General features: G+C 39.6%; 1 protein-coding gene across 5 annotated transcripts in view; it reads left to right on the top strand.

The window, feature by feature from the left end:
* Positions 1-27,063, top strand: part of PARD3B (par-3 family cell polarity regulator beta) — a 413,251-nt gene that overhangs the window by 285,471 nt on the left and 100,717 nt on the right. The gene's annotated exons all lie outside the window — the stretch shown is intronic.

Here is a 27,063-nt window from a genome sequence, read left to right as displayed (position 1 = left end):
AGTAGCAAAAGATTGTTACAGACCTTTAATACGACAGTTTTGGTTCAGTATCTGTCCATTTTGGAATTTGGACTTGTAACAATTGTGTTGGTCCCTTGAAAAAAACAAAACTTTAATAAAGTCAGTATACTGTAGCAGTGCTAAAACACAGAACAAAGAAAGCTGGGAGAGTAGTGCAACAAGCAGGTATTACAACCCGTTTCTTTTGAAGAACAGCTAACATTTGTGCATTTAAATGACAACAGAACGATTCCAGAAGCTCAGATTAAACTTGCATGACCAGTGATGAGATTGAGGGTAAAAATGTTTGAAAAGTGGAAAGAATAGGGGTCAGCTACAGAAGTGATCAGACTTGATTGCAAAAAATAAAATAGAAATACCAACGAGGCAGAGCATAGTGATCAGAAGGAAGAGTTTGGAGAACCTAAATAATCAACGGTTATTTCAAAATAGTGGAGAGCATCCTGGAGCCTGTCAGTCTTCCTGAACTAAAAACCAGCAGATGTTTCAAAAAGAATGGTCTTAAACTACAGAAATATGAACATGTAGTGGCTTTGTGGCAAAATTTTCCAGGCCTGAGTCAAAGCTTGCTGAACTTGATGGAAGATTTTCTTGTGCTGGATGAGACTTACAGAGTGTTCCCAGGTACATACAGCTGTGAGATTGAAGTGAGCCGGTATGAAGTTGTGACTAATGCTTTTTTCCTTTGGGTTCAAAGGGTGTAGGACAATTAATTCTAGTCCCAGTTCTGTGTAGACTTGAGAGTGATTAATGTTTTTTCAGACTTGCTGGGGACATCCTAGCTTGAACCTGATTGCTTCTTCCCCGAATAGTGAACCTAAAAATGGTATATTGAGGTTCTGTGTTTCTTTCAGTAACTTAGTATCAGATTATATTTTTTTCTTCAGAAATGCCTTTTAACTGATAATCCTGAAAACTGGAGCCTAAACTTGAAGATATTTCTGCTACTTATTTATTCTCACTGGTATGCAAACATTTTGGAAACCGAATTCTTCCTTTAGCTGCATCTTTACAATCAGATTCTTCTGACTTCTGTTTCACAGGAATAATTCCAGATGGAATCTAGCCTTCTAATTCATGAAAAAGAATAAAGTTCATATTTTTGTCTGTTAGCTTTGTGGTTGTACAGGGCTAAAATGAGTAAAAGGTGGGAGAAACTAATTTTGTTTCCTTAATAATACATGGTGGAATTCCCAGAGGAAGCAGATCTATGGAGTACTATGTCTGCCACGTAGCAGAAATCTGTGTTGCGTAGGGGAAGAAAGAGGCTTTTTGCCTCTGAGAATTTTTAGATTTTTCATACAGTATCATGCCTGGGTTGAGACAACAGTTCTAAAACTTAAGTGTTCCTCATGGGATAATTCTGAAAAAGAAAAAGGTTGGGTCAATTAAAAGCGCTTATTTTTATTCTGGGTTTTCAATTTTAGAGCCTTTTAATAAGGACTAAGGTGGATATTAATATGAAAAGTCACTTTATATAAAATCCCTAATAGCTTATTGTGAAAATACAAGAAAACTTGACAATTTAAAAAATTAATTTGTGACATCACAGAAAAACAAAGAAAAATTGCTTACTAAACAAAAAACGGATAACCTCTACAGTCTGCTTGCTTAGTAAAATCTACCATCCTAGAAAAGAGAAACGGTCTTTCATAGTACTTTAGGAAAAGGACAATAATGATCACTGAACCTAAGGTTTAGCATCAGAAAAGTGTGCCTGATGCAACTGAAAAATATAACCTCTTTTGTGTAGTCATTGCTGCTATTAATTCTGAAAATCCAGCCTGTGATATGACTAGAATATGGAGCAGAGCTAGAAAGAACTTCTAAGTTAAATCAACTTGTGATCCAAAAATTTATATAGTAGTAATATTAAGCTTCTGATAAGGCACTGACTCGTGGTTGTGAAGGACAGACAGTGATGGCCAACCAAGTCCCTGCTACAGCCCATGAGGATCTGCTAGGATTTAGTGAGGCACTGCAAGTGTTCTGAGGAAAGTAAGAAGCTTCCTCAAAGTAAAAACAAACATCATGGGCTAATAGACAGGCTCATAAGAAAGCCACTCAGCAGATTCGGCTGAAAGGTTATAGGATGGAAATGAGTAATAAAGAATAATGGCAGCTTTCCAGGAGTGGAGAGGGAATAACATGAAAATCAAGGCATATCATTGCCCTCCTTTATGCCTCTTGTTTTGTTAAAAGTGGAGGTGGCACCTTCTGTCTTCTTCCTTTAAGGAGGAGAATACTAATTTAAGAGCTTCCCCAGTGGTGCTCTCCTTTCTGGATCCCCCTTGCCCCATCCTGTGGTGACAGTGGCCTGTCCTGTTGGGTAAGGGACAGTGACAAGAGTGCAGCCACCCTCCAGTATCCCTTCCCAGTTGCTACACAGAAGTCTACCAGATAATGTGAATGACAGAGGAAATACAGTTAGAGATAAAATAATGGCTTTCCCATTCCCCTCCTTTGAGCCCTGTAGCGGTAGCTTTCCCCATTTCCCCTGCCCATGCCAGCCAAGAACGTACTTCTCCACAGTGCCTCACAGAAGTCCTGATTCAGGACTTCCCTTAACCGGTTACAATTTGTGTCCACACACAGATGCCCTTCACAGCTTGTTTCCAAAATGAAAGCTGGCGTTATGCTTGTTATTGTTCAGCTATACATAAAGTGAAACAGACTTTCAAAAATCATTTACAGAAGATTTGCTGTGACTACTGACATTTTCTGACAACCTAATTTTTCTTGTAGACCTTCCCCTCTCCTCCCACCTCTCCCCACCTCCCAGTTCCTACCCTGCAAACAGCAGAAGTGTGTTTGGGAAAGTGAAAAGGTTATGAATCAAACTTTTAAGGTATTTTTTAATTGACCCCAGGTAGACATTTAGATGGAGCCTACAGAAAGATTGCAGATGTTCTATATTAAAAAGTCTCCTTATATTAGATGATGCTGTGTCCTGCATCTAATGATTGAGTGGTCTCCTGTGGAAACATGCATTTACCCATAGCACATACGGAGCGGTTTCAGTTATGTACGTATTTCATCTGTCACTGAATTAACCTGAAAAGTCTCTGGGTAACCAGATCCCTTGGAAGGGATGGCTTGGTGCTTGTTTGATAAAGAACTTTTTTTTTAGTACTAAAACGTAACAGGTTTGTTCTGAAATGAAGCCACTGCTATTTCACTTGGAACCATAGGCTGCACAGACTTAAAAGCCCAGCATGTAATGTGGAGATTTTGTTTCAGTTACATTTTTCATAGTTTGCACCATGCAATGTAGACTGGTTTGGGGCAGAGGTGTGTCTCTGGATTTTTTTGTTTGAATCCTGACCAAGAATGTTACTAAGCAAAATCGACTATGGGCATTTGCAATTTCATTAAAAATGGGTAATGCTGTCAAAGAAAAACAGCAATAAATTGTAGAGACTGCTGTTAAATAATACTGATGTTTTCAGCATTTGGAGTAAAACAGTATGATCTGGGATTGAGTTTCAGGCTAGAGAAGTGCTAACTTAAATCTAATTCGATTTGAGGCTTCATTACAAGCTTACAGTATAGCTGGAAATTAATAACACTGTATACAGTTTCACTCACATGAAAACATAATCATTTGCCTTAAAAAAAAAAAAAAGAAAGAAAAAAACCTCTGAAACTTCATTTTTAGTGTTGTAATCTTTTAATAATGAGTGGCTGAATTATCTCTGTAATTCATTACCCTCTCAGCTGTAAGTGAATGGGATATGTTATGGTTTGTCATTATTCTCCATGGTGGCAAAGAGAAGAGACTGGGGATTTAAATCGCTTTCCACTGCATGGGCTGTAGACATGCTGATGACTTGCTGTGGGATTGCATTTAGTTCCAGGATCTCTGGTGCTTCAGAGTGTAATACATTTGGTTGCCGTGAAACAAAAGGTTCTAATGGTTTATGTAGCTATACTGGAAGTAAAATGAAAGAGAAAGAACAAAAACTTCAAGTAAAATGTTGCTTTCTTTTAAAAGTGACTAGCAGAGTACAGAGGAAAAAGTAATAAATAGATGTCAGGAGGGAAACAAAATAGTTGAAATATTATACGGACATCTCTACATGAGTGTCTGTGTATAGATATATAATGTGAAATACAGTATAATCTTAACATTGTTATGTGCATACTTATGACTGCACTGGTTCATTACCCATTGCATCAAGGATGCTCAAGTGTTTATTATGCTATTTACCAAATTATAGCTATTTCCTGAACAGCCGGCCTCTGCTGAATATACTTGTATTCTGTCCATCTTTAATAACGAAGCCTGCACTTTGGGACAGAAGCAGTCTGGCAGTGATCAGCAGGAAATAAGAGAGAAATTGGTAATCTCTTTAGCTTTACTGTTTTATGTTGTTTATTTGCCTCTCCCAAGCATTCATTTAGGGAACTTGGACAGCGTAGGTCAGGCAGCTGAATTTCTTAGTGGATATTAGGTAGTGGGATGAAGAGCCAACTCAAAAGTTTCCTATAGTGCTTTGTTTTTCAATCACATCTAAGATTTATCTAATCTAGTTTGGGGAAAGTGTTGTTGTAATTTTAATAAAAAATATCAGTATATCATTTTATAAACACCAGTTATTTATTGCAACGTCTTGAGTAAGTACATACAATGGATTATATACAAATAGTGCTGCGAGGTAGAGGGATTCAAAGGAGTTTTTGAATTTTCAGACTGTTCTGCCTGGTAGCAGTTTTGGCCTGGTGTCTGAGCAGGGAAATCCTCCTCCAGAGGTAGAGATGTTACATTTTGAGGATAGACTCTTCCATTGCCACCTTGTTGACCTTGAGGGTAGCTTGGATGATAGCATGTGTCCAGGCTCTCGACTAGGACTAACATCTTCCCCGTGTAAGGGCCAGGATAGATGGGGGCTGCCCATCTCTTGCCAAAGGAAAAGGCAAAGCTGCCTAAGGTACCAAGAGAAATGTAGTTGTGCAGTTCAGAAGAGATCAGGCAAGATTTCTGTTGCTAATCGGTGATTGAGTCTTAGCTGTCCAGTATTGGGGTTTTTGTGGTGTCAGGGTTTGGAGATTGTTTGGTTTGGTTTTTCTGTTAACTTTCCGCAGACCTTTATTAAATGGCGGGGGGAGGAAGAGCCAGTCATGTTGTTTACCTTTGTAGTTGCTTTACAAAAGCAGTCTGATACAGACAAGTACCTCATCTTATCAACAGGGATTTATTGGTCAAAAGATTAAGAGAACTTGAACTGTGGGAAGGTAGAGACATGCAACCAACTTAAAACATGTAGTTTCCTGTTTCAGTGTTCAATCACAGGTTATTTTACACAGAGAAGATTCTTGGAGTCCTTTTAGTAAACCAGGCTTGAGTAGGTAGGACTTCAGAGTTCATGAAAAAAATCATTGTTGTCGTTGCATCTTTGTGTGTCATTAATCTTTAAAAAATAACAAGAAGAATTATCTGGGTTCTAAAATTATCTTAGAATAATACTCAAAAACTGAAAGTATTTTTAACAAATCCATCTATTTCCTACGATTTATATTGGTAATTTTTACTTTTTTCCAAATACACAACTGAGTTGCACACACTGTTCCTCTTGCTTTGTAGCATTGCTCCAAAGTGTAACTTGATCAGTAAGGCAGTGCTTAATCATAAATCTGATTTGATTTCATTTTAACAGTCAGAAAAATATCCTCAATAAGGTTTCTGAAATCTTTAGAATGTAAATGTTGGCATATAATCCCTTCAATTATTGAAAAAATAGTCCAGTCTGTCTCTAGGTTGGCTTTATAGCTCAAAATGCCTTAATGTGACAGGAATGCACTATAATCTATGAAAGGAATGTCTTAATTTATCACAGAGCCCATTACTTTTGAGTTACATTTTGTGCTCTGGGTAGCCGTACTTAATTCTTCACGGATAACGTAGAATGAAGTCTTGCCCATGATGTGTTTTAGAAAATGGAGTTTATTGTTTTCTTTTCCAAAGAAAAGAGTGAGTTTTCTTAGTACGGAGGTAAGTGCAGCTCTCAAGATCTTAATAGTCATCTGTAGAAGCTGGGCATTTCTTTGCGAGTAAAATGGAGCCAGATCATCTTCAACTTTTGCATTTCCCCCTCCACCACTAAGGTCAGTACTTCATACTAATTTCTCATATACTAGAGAGTACTAGTCTGGATTGGTTCTATTAAATACTTGAGTTTGAGTTAAAAGTACACTGAAGACAGACATATGTTCAACATTACTCTGTGTATTTGGACTTTGAAGAATCTCCAAATGTATTTAGGGGTTTGTATAATGAAGAGTTGAATTCTGTTTTAAGGTACTTGAATCTACCCGAGACTTACTGTCAGTTTTTGTTGCTAACAAAGATGCTCTCCAGCCCCAAGCTTTGTGCATCTGTATTTGATAAGGCTGGCAAATGCCTTTGATTAGAGTGGGTTTTTTTGGAGTGGCCATTCAGAGGCAACCTTCTTCTGTACTCTGCTGTGTCTCATAAAGAAAGGTTTTTCACATTAGTGAAGCACTTAATTACGTCGGAGCAGCATAGTTGCTTTGGGTTTTAGACTTATTTGGACTGTAAAAGCGAAACATAACAAATGTTACCATCTGCTGTTCTCATCCCCTTTTCTCTCTCTGTGCCCCAACAGACTGTCTTCCTCCGTTTTATCCTTATTGTCTGATTCAAAAACTTGTCAGGGTACTTAAGGCATGTAGTATCTTCAAGGCATGAAGCAGGAGATCAGTTTTTCCAAGACAAGATGCTGCACTTGTTCAGTGAATTAAGGGTTTCTACAAAGGTTAGCCAGAGCTATAACAGCACCTTTTTTTTCTCCCTGAAAAGTAAACTTGACACATCTGTCACGTCTGAGGACTGGAAATTTCTGGCTTCATAGAGAAAAATGTGTCACTGTGGTGTATGTCATCTGACCTAACTATCCTAGAGATTTTTGTTCCATTTATCTCCTACATGCTTTATATAATGAAGGAAGTCTCTCTAGGCATGATCAACCACAGAGAGTGAGTGAAACAGAATGGTTTCAATCAAGGTTTCTGCTAACCCAAGTTAGTTGTTACTCTTCAGTCAAAGGTGCTAGCTTTCACCTTGGAAACCAGTAATAATTGTTCCGTTCACAGACATTTTGTAGATTTTCACTAGCCACCGGTCACAACCTTGTGCTTAAATTTGTAAGATGCTTTTTTTATTTTGAATCCTAATGTTTTATCCCTTTCAGAAAAATAACCTCCCTGTGACCTGAATTTTAGGAGTTCTGTGATGAGCTTTGACGGGGATATCTTGATAGGAAATGCTGCAAATTTCTTTGTATCACCCAGACTGTATTCCAAGCTTGTATGCAACGCTATACTAGCAAACTTGGGTTACTGCTTTTCTCTAGAAGAAATGTCTTTATGGCATGAAAGAGCTACCAAAAGAATTGAAGCAGAGCGCCTTAAATATTATGTGCTGCCCAGTTTATTATTACTAAATTATGTTCAAGAGCCCCTCATTTCATCTCCAGGCAGGATACAAAAATTGGAACCCAGCGAAATATATTTCAGGGAGAGATGAGAAAGGCACTGAAATGCATTAGTGATTTTTTTTTTTTTTTTGAAAACTCAATTTAGTTTCCCTGAGCACCCAACCTTGGCATTGAGATTGTTTCCCAGGATACTCAAAGTAGTCAGCTGTTACAGAGTTAAGGACTGTGGAAGCCCTGGCTTTTCCCAGCAGGCTGCAGCTGCCACGGAGTAGTAGCAGTGCTGCTAGCAGTGGAGCAGATCAAGGGAGGAGGATTGTTGGGTTTCTTGGCTCCCTTGTGCAGCTCCCCAGCAGACTGCTTGGGGGCTGCTCTCGATGGCTCATTCGAAGGCTTTGGGACTCAGGAGAGCAGAAAGTGCTGGGCTGCTCTGGAGCTACAGACAATAAGGTCAGACTTCTTCATGGGAAGTTGGGTGAGCTGCTGGGAGGCATAGTGGAGGCCTTTCTTACTTGATGTTAGATTGATGTCAGATGGGATTTTTCACTACAAGGTGTGTAATGTCTTAAAAACTTTGTCAGAATTTTTCCTTCTAATTCTATGTGGAGCTGCGCATACTATCTTCATAAAGTCGCCAAAGCAAACAGCAACCGCACCCTAAAAACTGATCATTTAAAGCACATGTAAAAAGAAGGGTGTAGCAAAGCTTTCTTTGGCACTGCTTAATTTTATGGATTGTCTTTCCTGACTGAACATTCATTGCAGACACTTTTGATTTTTAGTGTCCTGCATTTCTGTGAACAGGTTTCATGTCGTCAAGGCATGACCCTGAAGGTAATTACCTTTGTAGTTTTAGCTGGATTACTACTGACAGAAAAAAGAAATGCATTATGTCTCATCTGAGCAGGTATGAATATAGATACTTCTGCAGAATGTTTTCTTCCTTGGCCTGCTTCTGGTAGTAGTAATCTGACAATTACCTGGATGGTCCAGGAGCAAAAATCCAGGGGTGAAGAGAACCTCGTTTTCTTTTTCACACTGCATCTGCCTTTCTCAGACTAGAGTATTGTTATAGAAATTCAATGCATACACACATTTAGCTGTATTCTGTTAGCTAAGCATAAGCTAGAAGACCCATTTTACCTTACCTGTGTGAGGAGAGTGAATGAGAGGGTATATTTTATATGCTACATGGTGTAGCGGTGTGATAATAAACACGCTGCTTGTTAAAGAGGATTCACATTAGTGCAGGCCTGCAGCATTGATCTGGTCAAAGACTCTGCAAACAAAATTGTTTATCTGTCATAGCATTATAGGCTGCTTTTGTATCTGCCTTTAGCAATGAACTTGTAAAAGATCTTCCTTTTATTTGAATATTCTTCATTTCCTTTGCTCCTTCTGTGATGAAAGGGACTTGAATCAAATAGTGTCACTACTATGGTTAAATATTTCACGGTGGAAAATCTTACGTGTTAAAGGTAAGAGCTACTAGCACAGAAGAGGATAAATAAGCAAAGGTAAAAATGTGCATTTATAAACCTAGAACAGCAAGACCTACAAAGTAAAAGTTGCAAGTGTAATTATGAAAATGTCAACAAATATGCAGATGTTTTATAATATGACTCTTCCTGGATGACTCTCTACCCCAGCTGACATTTTAGAGGTGAACTGTAAATTCTTCCACTCCTTTTGCTGCTTGGTCTGCTCCATACCACACATGCAAATGTTACAGTATTACTTTAAAAGTAGCTTTAGAGATGACCTTAGTTCATCTCCCTGGGGCTGTGTGAAGCCCATATAAACAGAATGGGGATGTCTTAGGGGCATTTGTAATCATTCTGTGAGAGGCCTAGGGACTCACTCTGGAGATGGAGAGTATGTCTAAGGTATGGAAAGCTTAATTGACAGCCTTAAAAAAAAAAAGCAATGAGTAACCTGATAAATGGCACAGACTGTTAATTAGATGTCTAAATTTACCAATTGTGTCAGGAAAATTAGGACAGTGGGAACAATATGTCCCTAAGCTGCTCACTAAACAACTGCTGTGCTACTTATTTATATTTATCTGATGAAAAATTACGTGCTGAAAGGAGCACAGGAGGAAATCTCTCTCACTAGCCTGGAGCTCCCAGACCTCTCTGCTTATAAGGCCTCCATGTCCTGATATTCCCTTGTCTGACCTGATCATTGTTAATGTGGCCTGAGGAAATATTAAGCTGTTAGAGAATTCTAATAGTGTATACATAGGAGGGAGCTGTGGGGGATTTCTGAGACCTAATCTAATGCTTAGTGAAGATGATTTACTAATTCCTGCCTGTTTCGTCAGGAATTGGGTTGGGCCCACAGTGATGAGAGAAAGAGGGAAGTTAGTCTGCTTAGGATTCTCATTTAAGTATGTACATATTTTAAAAATCTGGGGTAATTACATCTGGGTATGATTATGTGAATATTTAAATACATTTATAGCCAAGGAGTCAGACGTTTACATACGTACTTGAGGAAAGTGCCAGTTCCTCCCTGTGGAGGACCCTGGTTCCCAGGCGGCCGGCTGTCCCGTGCCGTGGTGGTGGGAGCCCGGCTGAAGTTCAGGAGATGCTTCCTGCAGCGCCCTCAGCCATGAGGAACAGTTCCTTCTCCTCCTGTTGCCTTGCTGTGTTCTGCATCGGTGAGGGTCAGGGGAGATTATTATTTCAGTAGTCACTAACTGACTTTTAATTAAACAGGCAGAAATGAGTAGTTCTTTACACTTCTAAACCAGTCTTCACCATCCTTCCCTGTGTACCTGATGCTAGGCAGGGCTAACTACCTAAGAGGTAGAATCATAGAATTGTTTCAGTTGGAAAAAACTTTTAAGATCAAGTCCAACCCAGGACTGCCAAGTCTACCACTAAACCATGCCTCTAAGCACCACGTCTGTGCATTTTTTGAACACTTCCGTGGATGATGATTTCACCACGTCCCTGGGAAACCTGTTCTAACGCTTAGCCACCCTCTCAGGGGGAAAAAAAATTCCTAGTAGCCATTTCATTTGTTTCTGACACTTGTGATAACTTTCTAGTTGCATTCTCCCCAGAACCTGCTTTGTACTAGGTGGTTTGTTTTTAACTTGGAAGGGAGTTAAGAAGGAGTACATTTGCAGCTGGGCTGCGTGTGCACTGCTTGGTTCAAGGTGCCTGTACACACACTGCAGTTGGTTGGAGTGGATAAGTGCTGGTCAGTGGCTGCAGCCACACCGTGTGCTTGGCTGGCAGCCCTGCCCTCCTGTGCTTGCTCGTACTAGTGCTGCTGTGCCAGCCCTGGTTTTCGGAGTGCTGAGCCATGTATTGGCTGGAGCTGTGCAGAATATGTGTCAGGCAGGTGGTTATAGCTGTGCAGAATACGTGTCAGGCGGCTATTTGCATCCGAAGGGAAAGTCAAGAACTTAATGCAAGCTTTGACATTGATAAGAGGAACTCACAAGTGTTATTGGCTGCAGAGCTGAGATGTAAAGGGGGAGCTACTGGGATTATAGGGGTGGGAAAGATCTGGATGAGGTTTTTTTTGCAAATGTGACAGTGGCAAAGCACAGTGATATCTGAGGCAGCTGGAAGGAATATGTTTCTGGGACAGCACTGAGACAGAGATCGCCAGCAGTAGCTCGTGCTGAGACCCTTTATCCAACTGCAGCTCTTGAAAATTCTACGTTGCCAATCGGTTAATAACAGGAAAAAATACTAGCTAGGCTAGATCTATGGAATATAGTCAAGCCTGCCTGCCCAGCTTCATTATGAAACAGAGCATTATGGACTTGTAGGTTTGTATAGGTACGTTTTTGGCACTGAATAAAAGAAGAATGATGGCATTTCCACTGTGAACATATTCTGCCTAGGAGAGGGATGCTGAAAAAGGAAATCAGACAGCTGCCTTACAACATCCTTTTTCAGTTTGTTAATGTACAAGATAGGGTCTTCTGTGAAGATGGGGATTTAAGAGTTCACATGAGAAGTTCTAAGGATTTCTTGAAGTAAAAGTAGGTTGGAACAAAGAAGTTCTGACTATTCACTTCGGCTTTGGCATGCACGCTTTTCTCATTGCACAAAACAAGCTCTACTATACAATTAATGTCAGATCAAAATAGGCTTGTTTATTCTGATTTTAGTTCCACCTGTTCCAGTACTGACATATTTTGTTGGTGAGTGCAGTGGGGAATACTTTTATCAGTATGCAGGCAACATAGCTGAAAAAGTATTAAGCTCATAATAGCTAATACAGCTTGTTACCTCAACCTTAGGTTTAGCCCAAGACCTCCATCCAGCCTTTGCCCAGAAGAACAATTTCTCAGGGAAAGATTCTGTTTGCAGCTTACTGCTTCCTTGGCAGCCCCTTTGCTGAGGCATTCCAACTGGAGCTCTAGGTTCTGTGTCTCTTCTAACCCTGTGGACTGTCACACTCTTCAGGTCATCGGGAGGCTGGCTGAACCATGTTGTGCACTGCAACAGTGTTGAGTGGTTGGGGTTTTTTTTTGTTTGTCCTGGGAGAGGAAGAAACAGGAGGAAGTCAGAGCCATGAGGATCCAGGCAACTAAAGAAGTTTCTGCCATCCATTCTTGGGTTTTTTGCTGCTTTGCCAATGAGGCTTTCTTTTCCCAAGTACAGAAAAATCTGTTAATAACTATTGAGTCCTATCCATTCCAGTTCAGAAGTGTCTCTGTTTTCTTAATAATTGCTTTTCTAAGATGTTGCAGAAGAAAATTCATTCCTGCTTTGGTGCAAAAGCTTAAAAAGCATTTGGGGCGGTGGGGGAGAACTGACAGCTGCTGCAGCTTCAAGAAGGCCAAGCTTTGTGCCTTTGGAAATCCCCCTATATAAGCAAAGTTAAGGAGGGAGGGGGAGAGGGGCATGTTTCACACCAGTGGCAAGAGCCTGTTGAAAGCATCAGTTTTTCTAGTTTTCTAGGCTTTAATGAGCTTTAGAGAGTTGTAGAAATTGATACATTAACTTACTCACACGGATTAAACTTTTGCTCGGTTGGTAGAATGGAGAGATCACGCAGTTTACGTGATGGCAAATTCATGAGAGAAGCCAGACTAGTTCTTTTTCAACACTGACCTATCCCACTGAATTCATCCTCCTTTTCTGTCTTAGTGTTTGACGACTTTCCAGGAAATAAGGGGACAGCTTGTACTTTTAAAATTAGTACTGTTATAAGTACTTACCTTGTTAAGTAGTTCATCTTATAAAATTTTAGTAAGCTTTGAACCTCTTCATGGTCATTGCCATTTGCTTTCTGACTACACCTTGACATACCAACCTGCATCAGCTCCCTCTTCTCCCCCCTTCTACCACATACACAAAAATGCAAATTAAAAATTTGAAGAAAATGCTCTTCTCTGAACATCACTGAACTCTGGACCTGACAGTTCTCCCAGTTCAGTATGTTTCACAGATGTTAGTCCTCAAGTAAGAAACTGTTCCAGTCAGTCTCAAAGTGGAAGAGCATGATCTCAGCATGATGAACGGGTAGCAAGTGAAAAGCATTCTAGTAGACAGCCAAGCTCCCAGCCTGAAACAGTTGCCAATAGCCTGAAGGGCACATGTGAGGATATGGGTGAGCAAACAAACTCGACTCTGTGCCAGCTGACTTCTATAAATGTTGTGCAAGGACAAGAATGTGTTGTAGTGATGTGGCTTAGATGTGGCAAAGGTTTAGATGAGGCAATTTTAATAATAGATGATGGTTTGTGTCTGAAAGGAATGCTGAAAGAATGGAGCTTCTTGTTGGCGACTGAAGGGCCCAGAGGCTTATGGTCAAGGCCAGTAATAAAAGGAATTTAAGCAGGGCTTATGATTCTTCAACTTGTGAATATGTGTTGCTGAGTTATTTTGGGGTCCTGATTTGGGGTTAGGTGTAAGGTTCAGAAAAGGAGGAACGCACCAGTTTCTTGGAAGGGGTTGTAATTCAGGAAACAGGGGGTCTAAGAGCTTGCTGTATTTCTGGAACATCAAGGGATATTATAAAGATTGCTTCAAAAAATTAGGTCATTAATAGCAGAAGTGATCTGGCGAAGTTTAATCCTGTGCTAAAGTTACTATTTAATGATGATAAGAGAGGCCTTTCCTGATTTATCTTAATGGTTTTCCTTTTAGAAGGACTGTGCCATGTCTTGATAAAGTTGCATTGAGGTTATTTTCAACCAGTTTTCTCTCTGTGTTTGATATTTTGGAAAATAATGGATTTGAGAAATATCTTCTTTTGTTGAAAGGAGACATGGAGTTTCTATGGTGTGGTAACTTGCATACCACAGGACAAACATACTGTTTGCGTTTGTTCTGAGCAGCTGTTCTGTAAAATGGTAAACACTGCATCTACTGGGGGAATTAAAAAGAAGGGCTAGAATGAAACAGACCTTTCTCCTTTGGCCTTGCCCCATGGAAATGAACATTCCTTAGCATGTGCTGTGACTGGAACAACAAGGACACGGAAAGCCTATGCTCCTGTCTCCTAGGCCATGCTCAAATTAAGAGAGTAACTACTGGAAAGAGGAGAAGGGAATTCCCAGGTAGGGGGTCTTCAGGCATCTGTGTATGTTGGTTATTGACTAGTGCTGATAAGACAAATTGGAATGTAGTTTCCACAAAATATGTTTTCTGCAAAGTGTAGTTAACAGAAATAAGTTAACTTGCAGATCAAGATACTTCACGCACAGATATTAGTAATGTTAGGGCATCTATCTAGATACTAGTGTTTTCTCCTCCCCAGCAATCTTTCTCGGCAACAGAAGTCACACAGAGTTTTGATGTTTGTACATGTATATTTTCCTTGTCTTTTTTTGCTTAAGCCTAAATACCACATCTGAGTTCTTTTGTCTTCGAATCTACAAAAAGCATGTATTTTACACCTTAGTGCAGTCAAATCTATTGTTTACTTTCTTCCCTTGCCCAGGCATTTTGCTTATCAGCATGTCCATTCCACCCCCTGGATATTTCTTGAGCAAGATGAGAACTTTTAGGTATCTCAATTTCTTTACCTTTCCATTTTCATTTCAATTTTAAACTAGCTACCCACATTATACAAGACTAAATTCTCAGTCCTCTGCATAACATGAAATCCCCCTATTTAGAACCAAATTTCAATCAATCTGTTAAGTACTAGCAATTTTGGTAAAGATTTCCAATAGCAGCACTGGGGCATTAACTGGCTTCTACTACTCTGCTTATTTAGAGAATATGTCAACTAATTGCTAGAGGAAATATGTCTAACAGCCCGAAAGATGTAGTTGTTAATTCCAGCTATTGTGAGTGCACTTGCAGGAATGTTTTTTCCATGTGTATAGCTTTCCAGTTATTGAAATTCAGGACCTTGGATTTGACCATGATTTCTGCTTTACATTCCTATGTCCTGTTGCTTCTTTTTTCCAAGGATCACTGGACTATATTTGTAGTGATACTTGTCTGTTCGACAGCAGCTGGAAAAGAGACGGTGATACAAGTGAACAGCTATGTACAAGTGAGATAGAAGATGGCAGGAAATTGTATGACTGGAGGGAAAGGGGTAAAAAGGTTTCATTTCCACATGTGAGAAGAAAAATAAAATCAAGGCCAGGCAACTGACCTTTTCAGTTATAAGACCATGACAAAATAACAGCATCATGGCACTATAAATCAGTAATGCAGCTTCATCTAAAATTGCGTACATCTTTGGTGCAGTTGTCTAGATGCAGAACAATAATATGAGAGTACAAAGACAACTCAATTTTCATGACAAAAAATCTGTTTTAAATGTTGTATCTAATAAAAGAAGTAGTGGTATGGAGAGATCAAATAAGAGTGGTATATAGTTGATAAATTAGGCACTCTTTTCACTCTTTCTCATGATAGAAGACCAAGGATGCAGCCAAAGAAATGGAAATGTAGATGCTTAAGTTGTTTCACAGTCAGGTCTCTCGTTTGTTTTACAGATGAAATACTTTCAGCTAAATGTAATTCATCAACTGTGAGCACTCGTGTGGTGAAATTTGTGTTCATACAGTTATGGGGGTTTTTGTATGCAGTAAGTTTTTGGGCCCATGGCCAAAACATGTTTTTCAAGAAGTGCAGAGTGGCTTCTCCTTCCCTCTGCTTGCAAAGGTAGTTTTTAAACAAGGAGTTATCAACTTAAGGAGTAGAAACAAAATGTGATCAGTTGCAGTTAACAATGAATAAGCAGAATGGTCATTGTAATGAATACTCAGTGTGTTCAGTTCATGGGTAACCTGTAAGCCAGAGTTTTTTCCCACAAATTATTTCGTGGATGGGTGCTAATAACTAATATATTCAGGAGAAATGGTGATTGAATCAGGCACAGTTTGGAAACAAAAGAAAGGGTTAAGTTCAGTGACTGACTACACACCCTAAAGTAGTTTTTTATCAGCACTATTTAGTTTTTATTCATGCAGTGATACTGTTTTCTCCTGGCAGCTCCTGTGGCAGAAGTTTTAATAAAATAAGTGACAGACTTCATCTGTGTTCTACAGCCTTCTATGCTGCTAAGGGCTTTGAATTTAACATTTGTTTTATCACCCTCATAGTTAAGTTCTTTTTCAAACTAACATTTTTATGCTGATATGATAATGTGCTGAATTAGTAGGGTATCTGTCCTCATTTTGGTCAGCAGGTAAAATCAGCGCCAGTGGTTTAGGATTCCAAGTAGTCAAATGAGTGAATATAACCTTCGGGATAGGGAGCTGCGGGGGTAGTGAGAGAAGAAGTCAAAGCCTTTGTGTGATGAACAAAGCATTGCTGTAGCTGAACAAGAAAGCGGAGAGACTTTTCCCTACATTGTCACACAAAATTAACAGGCTGGCAATATAAGCACCAATAACAAATAATTCTTCTAAAAATAGTGTATAAATGTCTGTGGCAGGGAGTCAATGCATGAAAGGCAAGAAATATGCAAGGAGGAAAATGTTTTGGGAACCTGGGCTGCTTATGTTGTCTGTGCAACTTCAAGCTATATGGTTGTAACAGCCAGCAAAATAAAAGTACTTCATGAGTTTAAGCACTACTCTAGCAATTTTCTCTGACCTTATCCAGTAAAATGTATTTCTCTATCTGCTGCTCCAGAATTACTGCTTTTAAGATTGAAGAAACTAAAGTGATTGCCCAGTTTTCACTGAAACCTTATAAAGTTAGTTTCTGGCCTGTAGTTCATGAGCAATATTATTGAAAGCACACATGACAGAGCTGTGTCGTTCACATAATTGACTAAAAATTTCAGTCACTTAGTTCTGATATTTATTCTTTATTTATAAGTGGCACAGAGGCTTTTAGTCTAATTTCCCAGCCTGATGAGAGAGCAGGCATATTGTGTAGCAACGGGACGAAAACTTTCCTATCCTGAACCCTTGTCCTTCAGCTGTCAGAGCCACGTTTTGTGAGTATGGTGAAGTCCTTTGCTTTTTGCTGTATTTGTTAGTCACTCTCTTGGTATGAAATTAGCAGTGGAGTCATGGAGGGTTAGCCGTCTTGCTGGCTTGTTTTTATACGTGCCATCTAGGATTACCTCTGCTGAAAATAATCAGTAATCATAAACCACAACATATGAGAGTTGAAACTACTGTCTTAAATCATTCTTAAAGCTTAAACTCAGCTATAACTAATCAATTTGATTTCCAATAGCTATTTTTAAAATCCACAAAAACCTAGTGGCAAAAGGTCTTGGCAAAGGCAGGCTGAAGTTCATCTTCCCTGAACATCACCACTTCCCAGCTCCTGCTCCTGACATTTTGCTTCGTGTCAATTTTGCTGTACCGAGAAGAGGGAAGAGCTTCCTCTTGAGGTTTGTGGCAGAGTTTTTTGCTTAATTAACTGGCAGAGAGGCTGCCTGAGAGTGACAGACAGTGCCTCCTTCAGTCCCCAAGTGAGTGGTGTTAATTTCCTGCAAAGTACAGGGGAACATATTCCCATCAGTATGTCCACACGACTCTTACTGATGCTAATGAGAGCTGGGTGCTCTGTCGAAGGGGAAATTGCTATCCGTGCTAGGGCTGCGTCCTGAATCAGTGAACAGTGGAATTGCATCGTCTCACTGGTTCTTTTTTGATGCATTGTTTCATTCAGCAACTTCATTGTTTTTTCCCCTGTTGTTATAGCTATCCTAAGCCAAGTTTTCCTAAGAAAACCACAGAATAATCTAGTATCAGTTTTGTCAGTATGCCACATAAAATGCTCCAAATCTGTGATTTCTGGGAAAATAGCAGAGGAAATTTTGGCAGGTCAGGCTGATTCTTCTGGACTTGCTCAAAAAATAGTAGTGAATATGTTTCATGTGGACAGCTGTATGTCTGAAAGCTTCCTTTAGTACAATATGAAAGTGATTCAGCCCCCCGGTCCATGACTGGAAATCTCTCTAACGTCTAAGACACTTAAAAGAGTCACATTTATAGTTCTAATTGATAGCCACTGTTTTGACAGGCAAACAGATTTCTCCTCCCAGTGGCTTCATGCAGTTGGCCTCCAGCAGACCTTACCATTAGCACAATCCTACTGAAAAGAATATACCAGCTAATAATAAATCTGTAGGGAGGGATGTTAACTACAAACTACTATGTCTAATCAGTAATGTACAATAGTGAAAGCCAGGGAGAGAAGGTATTACTTATCAGAAGGACTGATTTTGGCAGTTTAAAAATGCAAAACCATCTATTATTTATTATGCCAAAACACATTTTTCAAAATACAGTATATATAACTCCACTCTTACTTTGGTGTTGTTTTGAATGTTACTGCTTTGTAAAACTGTCAGCTATAGTGAAGACTCAAAGGTGGAATTTGTGATACTTTTGCCTTTTTATTTTTTTGTGGACCCTAAAAACGAGTCATCTTAGGTTTTCTCTTTGCCTTTACAACCTCCCTTTCCTATTTAAGAACCATCTCTCTCCCTCTTATAAGTCTTCCTTTGAAAGAGTCTCTTCACTATGTACTAACTCTTCATTCACAGTTTCTCAAGCACTCAGCAGTGCAGAGCTCAAATACAGGCTAATGTGTCCCACTGAGAAAGAGTGGAGATAGTTTTTGGTAGCTCAGCTACTGTAGAGATACCTCTGCATGTCTGTACTGCATATTGCTCGGCAGCGTCTTGGAGGCAAGAGTGCTGGTTCCCAAGACACATCTCTTCCACACAGTCGGCGGCAGAAATCTCCAGCAAGAGGTATTTCTGTAGCAGTGCAGCGGCAGAGCATATGAAAGGAGTGTGGAGCAAGGAGTGGGAGAGTGAGCGTGTTAGGAGAGAAGATGAGTGGGAAATAGTTCAAGGGGAAAAGCATCATAGCAAACTGGTTGAAAAATGAGACAGGTAGATGTGCACTGATAATGTAATCATAGCTCTGAGATGATCAGTAGAGAAAGAGAATAGGACCTTTTAAATGGGCAAGTCATTTTTACGCTTCATGCCTCAGTTTCTTCATTTGTAGAATGGATGATATATGCTTAACATTGATTGATTGTTAGAGAATCACTACATTCCCATAGAAACTGGAGCTTTCATGAAGGCTGAGGTGCTGTCTCAGTAAAAACACAGGGGAGTCCTTTGTACTCCTGCTATTTTTCAAGAGTCATGTTTTTCCTGGACATCTTGTTGGAACCTGCAAAGAGTGGTTTCACTTCATGAAAGTCACATAAGCCCCAACAAATCTCCACTGTGGCATGTAAGGAAAGGAAGGCACGTGGTTTGATTGAGAAGGTCAGTACTGCAGTGGTGAGATGATTAGCAAGTCTGACACCTCGAGGTATCATGGCTCTGAGTGCAAATGTAGCAGGTTTTCAGTTTTGCTTTGCAAATGTCATGTATTTAATTTGCCTCATGAGTTTCGTATCTGCAGTTCCGATAATGTCACAGTTGCATGTTGTTTTTTCATAGCCAAAAGGGCTGAGCAAAAAGTTTTGTAGTGTGAGTGGAGATTCTCATATAGTGCCTCAGTAGCTGAAACACGAAGAAGAGCACCAAATAGCATGAGTTACGATATGAGAAAAATGAAAAGTCCTTCCCCATATAAACATGCATAATAAATACATATGCAGTTGATAAGTCAGTGAATTCTGGGGTCGTGTGGCTAGTAATAGGGAAAGAGACACACTATAGATGAGGAAGCATGAAACAGAAAAGAAAAAACTCAGCAGCCTGCTGTTGTCAAGTTTGGCACCCAAAGACTATCTTTTAGCTCCCTTCACTTGGTCTTTCCCCTGTCCCACCTTCAAGTGGCCCTGTTAACTACGGGGGGCTGGAGGTGCTGGTGGGACACCGAGGCATGCTGGCTGTCACTTGACGGCAGAATTTCCAAATCCACGTGTGAGAAAACCACAAAGTCAGCAAGTAGTTCTGGAGGAGCAGCTGGCAGCACACACAGATTGTACTGGGAGTCTCTGTCTCCTACTTTGTATTACTGACTGAACCTTAGAGGAACAGGTTCAGTCAGAAACTGCATTTATCTTTTTCTGCATGACAGAGAGTAACAAATTCCTGGAAAAATCAGCAGCTAGCCTAACTACCTGATTCTCTCTTTCTTCTCATGGAGACATGAGAAGATGGATGACTATGAAATGGGAATTGAGAAGGCAGAGTCAGGGGCTTAGTACTCTGGTCTTTGCTTTGAGTATGGAGTTACTGTGCCCAAGGCTTGGGTGTGATTAACGTGTTCCTCTGGGGTTGGCAGATTGGCATTTGCAGACTCCATACAGAGTAGGCACAGCCATGTTTCTGTGCACTGTCTGGGACACGATTAGTACTTCAGAAGAAACTACTTGCCTGTAAGATGGAACCAAGAGGGGAAAATGGCTGATGTTGTATGAGAAGTAGGGGAAAATAAGAGTATATGGGAATAAATCCTTACTTGGGTGGAGGGTATTTGCACAGTCTGGTGGACAAGCAAGCAGGGCTTGTTGCATTGGACAGACTATAAATCATTTTTTTCCTCCTTCTGATCAAGCTGTAAATCACAGCTGTGCTCTATTACTGCAGTTTTTTCTTTCTTGATATATGTGATGTGGAATGCAGATTCTTTTACTGGTGAGCAGAAAGACTAGCAACATGGTCAGCAGAGGACTGAAGCATCATTTCATGGAAGCAGATGCGTAGCTGCCATTCAACATCACAATTTTCCTGGTCATGTAATAGTAGTCGTAATCCCTCTTCATAAACACCATCTCCAACACTCAGACTACCTCAGCATGTTTTAAATTCCTGGAAGTGTGAAGGATGACTCTTCATAGCTGCCTTCTGTTGTCTATATTTACATAGCAGCCAATGAGAGTTATTCCATTCCATTGGTTCAGTAGATGGACTTTGTGGCTTTGCAGCTACCACTTCTAACTTCTTAGGGTACCATCTTCTTCATAGGGTACCGTCACATTCCTTGGTTTTTGTCTTTGGTCATTTCATATGCTACAGAAGTAAGATTTGATATATGGTACAGATGGACAGAACTGCCCCACTGATAGGGATTTCCCAATCTCTAATTACCAGAATGAGTTACAGTAACTCACTTCTATGTAAAATAAGAGCAAGCTCTTCATTTAAGAAATAAGGATACGGGGCTCAAAGGCTTGGGGAAGATGATAGGTGAAGAGATTTAAAGGCGATTATTTAGATTGCCTTTGTTCTGCAATTTCTAGGCGAAGAGCAACCTCTTGCATTATACATGGCAAACAGCCTCCAGTCTTTTATCTGATACTGAAACATAGATAATATCCAAGACTGGTACCAGCAATGAAGATTTTTCTTCTGTTGCTGTTTCCATGGTTGATACTCTCAGAGTAAACTTCAGTGTGTAACTTACAGCTTCTGTTTGGCATTTGCTTTCAGCATATGACCCTCTTCATTGAAGATTATAGATTATTTACCTGTGAGGTGTTACAGCAAGCAGCTTCTCAGATTTGGTGCTGGGAATTCTTTCATTAGCCCTTAAGTCTGTGAACAACGTGATGATCCAAGCATTAATACACATGTGATTAACTGTCTTTTCTCAGCTTTGTTTGCTTTGTTCTACTGATGCCTACAAGTTACATAATGAGTAGCATGTACAGGGTATGCATTAAAGGCAGTTCCCCATTGTCGCAGGCTTCACGGCAAATGTATTTTCCTTTTAGCAAAACTTCAGTGGGGAAAAAATTGCACTGTTGATTTATTTTGAATGAACTCCGGGAAGGCTTACTAAGTATGCAATGTGGAAAGCTCCTTGAAGTGTTGGGGGTTAATACTCTCTGCTCTTAATTTCAAATTCCAGATAAATATGGTTTCAGCTTTGATCTTATCTGGACTAATTCTTTGTCACTGTACTAATTAATTCAGCATGCTGCAGAAAGGATGCTAATTTGGGCATCAAAGAAATAAATGGGTGGGGGGAGGTTGTGTTTAATCAGAGTTGTTAAAAAGATAAGTTTTACTCCCATTAGACTGCATCTGGAATCTCAGTCATTTTAGTCTAGCTCCAGCAGCCTGATACAGTAAATTAAAAATAAAAAACAAAAAAAATCACTTGTTTGCTTAATGTTGATATTACAGGAGCAACATATATCGCTGTTAGTAATGTGGATTTCTTTATATTTGCATTTTCTACATAACCTTCTCTTTTCTTGCTGACCATAACCAGTTTAACTCCTGCAACATTAGAATACTATGGATTCTCTCCCAAAATAATCTGAAGATTGCTAAATACGAGGACACTCACATTCATGAAGTTTAGCTACATTTGCAGAACACAAATAATAATTGTAGCACAGGACACCTTAATAAATTGCCATGTGCCTCCATTGATATAATAAATCAGAGGTTTGGTCATTTCTCCCTTTCATGGGAGCTATTTTTGATTGCCGAAGCTGCCCTATTCACTGTGGAAAGTTGCTGCTCTTGCCGACTGCCTCTCACTTGGTGCTGCCCTGGGAGTGAGCTGCAGCAGGTGGGAGAGCTGGGAGGCACCAGGCTAGCCGTGTAACTCTTTCCTGCAAGCAAACCTCATTAAATCTAGTTAAAAGTGGATCTTTTTTCTTTATTTTTCCAAAGCTCTTTCCAACTTACCAAACAGTACTGGTGGTGTGTGCAGCACTGCGCAGCCCGGTGGTGGTGTTCCCATTTTACCCCTTCCTCTCCCTTTCCTCTGAGTTGGAGGCACTTTCCACCTGGGAGCAGGGAGCAGGAGGGGCCGAAATGACCTTCTCCTTTGCTTGTCATCTTACCATGGCTTTTCTCTTACCCTGCCAAAGCAGGGAGGTTGGGTCAAAACCAGCTCCTGGGTAAGGCTTTGTCATGAGGAGGTCTTGCTGCAACAGATCTCATACACTGAGGCATCTTGATGTCACTGGGGCTAAATCCTCCACGAAGAGAATGGGATCTGCTCACTGTGGGGAGCAGGGGGAGTGGCAGTGGGGCAAGGAAAAGAGATGCTCACCCCTCCCGGCTCAGAGGCCCCCACACATAGCTGCCCTTTTATTAGAAGTTTAATTCATGTCATGGAGGTACTTTCATCTTCTTGGATATTGGTAAAGATTTGAACAGTGTTGTCCATCCCTTGCTATGTGTGCTCTGTTCTCAAAATGTCAAAATATGTTTTACCAAAACATGTTCTCTTCTTTTTTGTAGTTTTTTTTCAGCTCTTGCAAAGCTGTTGGTCCCACTGATGTAATACTCAATGGCATACTTCTGCCCAATAAGTAAACATTTAATAACAAACCTTTTAGGTATTTAGAGAGCCACTAAAAATGTAAAAGATGTATTTCATTAATGCTGCTATTAACATAAATGTAAAATGAGCCTGGTCTGTAATCACCAACAAGTCTGACTCACTAAGGATCTTTACGGCAATGTTTAATACTCCGTAAAAGTGTATGTATGAAAGTGATTAATCAAAGCACAGCACAGCTTCTAAAGTATTTCTTCTGCTGTAAAGCTGAGTGATAAAACAACTTAAAACACACGGCAGTAGTGGCAGTTAATAAGCTTTTTATAGTCCCTGTGTGGACCTGAAAATCATACCTTATTAGTATCTTTATCTTTCTTGCTCACTCATTCATTCATACTCACATTTAAATTTAATTTTAAGGGTTATTTCTAGTCTTTCATAAGGGACCTGCTTTAATAATCTCAGCATTTTTCCCCATTTGCTGTGAAATGACTAGGAGTCAGAGCTTTTCTTATATGTACTTTACAAATCACTCTGTTTTTTTACAGATCATTTCTGGAGATGTCAGGATTTTATGACATTGTTAGGCTTTGTATCTTGCTTGACTGTGTCATAGGCCCTCTTGAATTACTTCCCTGCAGATGTTTGCAATTTCGTTCTGCACCCTGTTAGCTGCAGTGACACCTACTGATCTAGGCCAACTGAATTAACGAGGAAATCCAAATTGCTGAATTTAGTCAGCAAGCTTGTTAGGGTTCCACCCACCAGATGTTTCTGCTGCTTAGAAGTCTGGGACTTTATAGACCTGCCTGCTTTTTAATCCTTGAAGCAAATATCAACACATTTGAGATCTCCACGCTCGCAGCTCCACACGGAAACAAAGTGTTGCCATGACCACAGCTTTAGGTCTTGCATATAAGACGTTTAGCCCAAGTACAACAGAACAGGTCTATAGGAGGTTTGTTTTAATTTTTATCCCTTGGAAGCCTTGAAAAAAAGCATGCATATGCTTTAATGCTATACAAATAGAATGGTAATAAATACTGCAAGATGACAACACACATTTGGTATTCAGAGACTTCATTTATTTAATGCTTCGAAGAGGAAAATTTTTAGTTACTTGCAGGGCATCCTTTGAAATTAATAGAAATAGGATAGATCCTTGCTCTTGCACAGCCTGTTTTCAACCATTGCATATGGGGTTTTCCCATAAGGATGAAGTGCTCAGAGGTCTGATCATATAAAGAAAATCCCTTTATCCTTTTGTTTACAGGAAGACTGTGCTCTGAGTAGTTGGAATATTAATATTCTCAACTGAAAAGTATACTAGGGGTATTAGGGCTTCAACTTCTGTAACAGTACTTCCCAAGCATTTACAGTGGATAATCAGAGAACTGCGGCAGTCACTCAAGCTGGGAAGATAACAGATTTTTTTCCTGTCGTGATTACAAGTGGCTTCATTTGACATAAATCGATTATAGATGGATATAGAATGAGAGGATACAGTTGATTCATTTGGTTTCAGGTCTGGTTGTTATATGTCTCCATTTATTACATAAGGTTTTCAGAGTAACAATTCCGTCGTATATTAAGTTGAAGAGAATTTTGCTGTGCAGAGTATAGCAAAACAGACGTTTCAAAAATGCGTGCCATACATTTTTTCATTGTTTTTATTCTTCTGAAAATAGTATTAATATGGAAGGCAGATTTTACCACAATCCAATTATTTGTTGCCTGGGGAATTGGAAACTCCAAATCCTAAAGCCATTCAGTTTTCATAGAATTTTAATATGGATTTGATTAATTCTATAGTATGATTTTGACAATAGGTTTTATCCTGTCCTTGTTGGGATCAGTGGAGAGCCTCACATTGATATCAGTGAGAACGTGATCAAACCCAGTTGGACAGCAAGTACTCTTCATTTTTTTTGTTCCCATAAGCAGTAGAGAACCATTAAGCCTGTAGTGCACAAACCCATGCAAAATTACAATGGGTGGAAGCTAATTTTATCATCGGAAGCCCATGGCAATTAGAACGCATCAGTGAGCAGACCATAAATTTTAGGACAGTGTATAAATTCAGGCAGAGATGCTACTGGGGGCTTTGTGGTTTAATGCTGTCTATCCTATATTGCTTTTCTTAACAGTGTTAAAGATTTTTTTCTGCTTTTATTTTTTTAGTGTTTGTGCAAGATTTTTATTGAGCTGAAAAACATTACAATAATAATAAAAGAGAATGGATTTTTATGGTATAGAAATGTGCAAAAGAGACCAAAAATCTGAATGTTTCCCTAGCCTTGAGCTAGACGCTGTATACTTAGTGTAACAGGTAAAAATTGTAAGCCTGCGCAAATCCCATCTAAAGCTAAAAATAGCAAAAAAAGCAAAAGTTGTTTTCATCAAGACCAACTCAATATTCCCAATTTATAATTACACTGGAACTTGCCAGTTTTATGGCAGGAACAGCTCTACCAGCAAAGAGCACTATTTTTGATAAGAGTTGTTATGTTGGCAGTTACTACAATCAAAATTGTCGCTTTATTTTGTTTAAAATTTATTTCCCCAGTAAGCAAGAAATAATATCTAGACTTGAAAGGGAAGTATGTTAAAAATTATTTTTATATATATACATTTCTCTCGAGTATGCAACATATCTAACTTCAACTCCCTGCAGCAATACAAAATGCCCAAGAATAATGTTTTAATAATCAATACATCCTACAGTCGAATATGAGACTCTGCAAACCTGTAATTGAAACTGTGGGAGAAAAGCAGGCAGCCTGAATATAAAAAAAGTACCAGAGTTGGATTATGACCAAGATGCAAGTGCTAATACAGCCTCTCTTGAGAAAACTGCCATGAGACCATCGCAGCATGTGCAAGTGTTAGAAAGCAGGGGTCTTTCAGGTGCAGCCTGCTGGTGCTCATCCCCAGGCGATTTATTGTTTGGCTGCCTGACAGCTCTGTAGAGAGCAATATATGCAGTTTCATCAAGCTTTTCTTTTTCACCTGGGTCATCTTGTATCTGTGAGCCCTTCTCACTTTGCATCTTCTCACTCTGTATGTACAACCTCTCTCTCTTGTGTTTCCCAACTGCTGCCTTCACTGCTGCTACCACCCTCTGATGAGGTTTGTGGCTCCACATTCTCTTGGGACTGCTAGAACTCAGAAGGCAGTAGTGGAATTAGTGTACTGCTCTATACTCAGGAAAAGCAAAAGTATGGAAAGTACCTGCAGTCTTTCTGGAAGCACTGAAATGTCTAGAGACCTAAAAAAAGGAATTGAAGATTGTTTATAGATTAGGGGTATGCATATTTTTTATCAAAGGACCCCTCAAAGAACGTAAGACACTATCTATCCCTATTGCCACACATTAAAAAAAGGAAGAGAAAACCACGCACTGAGATACGACTCCTCCTACTCTTCAGCACAATCCTTGGCAGAGCCAGGATAAAGCATCTCATGTTGTTAGCAGCAGTATTTGCCCTTCTCATTAGCACCACACACTATGTGCCTGTCTCTCATGCCCATCATTCCCTTTTTAACCAGGTTCTTATTGTCTGAAAGACTTGCTGCGGAGTCCCTAAGAACTTTATTTGACCACAAGCTCAGAATTATTGATTACATTCACAAAAAAATTTGGATCATTAATTTATGAGCCTGACAGAGTATTTGCAAGATTTCTGCTTTTGTCAGAGGAGACACCTAAAGTCAATGATTTACAGCTTAAGTATATGCACAGTAATTCAGCTATTCCACTTGAGGCAGTTTGGGCTGACATGAAAAATAAAAAGGGTAAAAGAAAGATCACCAAGACAATGCTGCAGACTTTCACAGAGGAGTTTGCAGTTCTGAGTCAGAGTATTTACTTTGTAATATGGTATACTTAATGAAGAAATCGTTACTTTACGTTGTTGTCATGCATGCAAGGACAATATTGATTTGCATGGACAGATAGAG

This window comes from Falco cherrug, chromosome 8 (genome assembly GCF_023634085.1).
Source record: "Falco cherrug isolate bFalChe1 chromosome 8, bFalChe1.pri, whole genome shotgun sequence".
NCBI classification, from domain to species: Eukaryota; Metazoa; Chordata; class Aves; order Falconiformes; family Falconidae; genus Falco; species Falco cherrug.
This window is presented reverse-complemented; position numbering and strand designations above follow the sequence as displayed.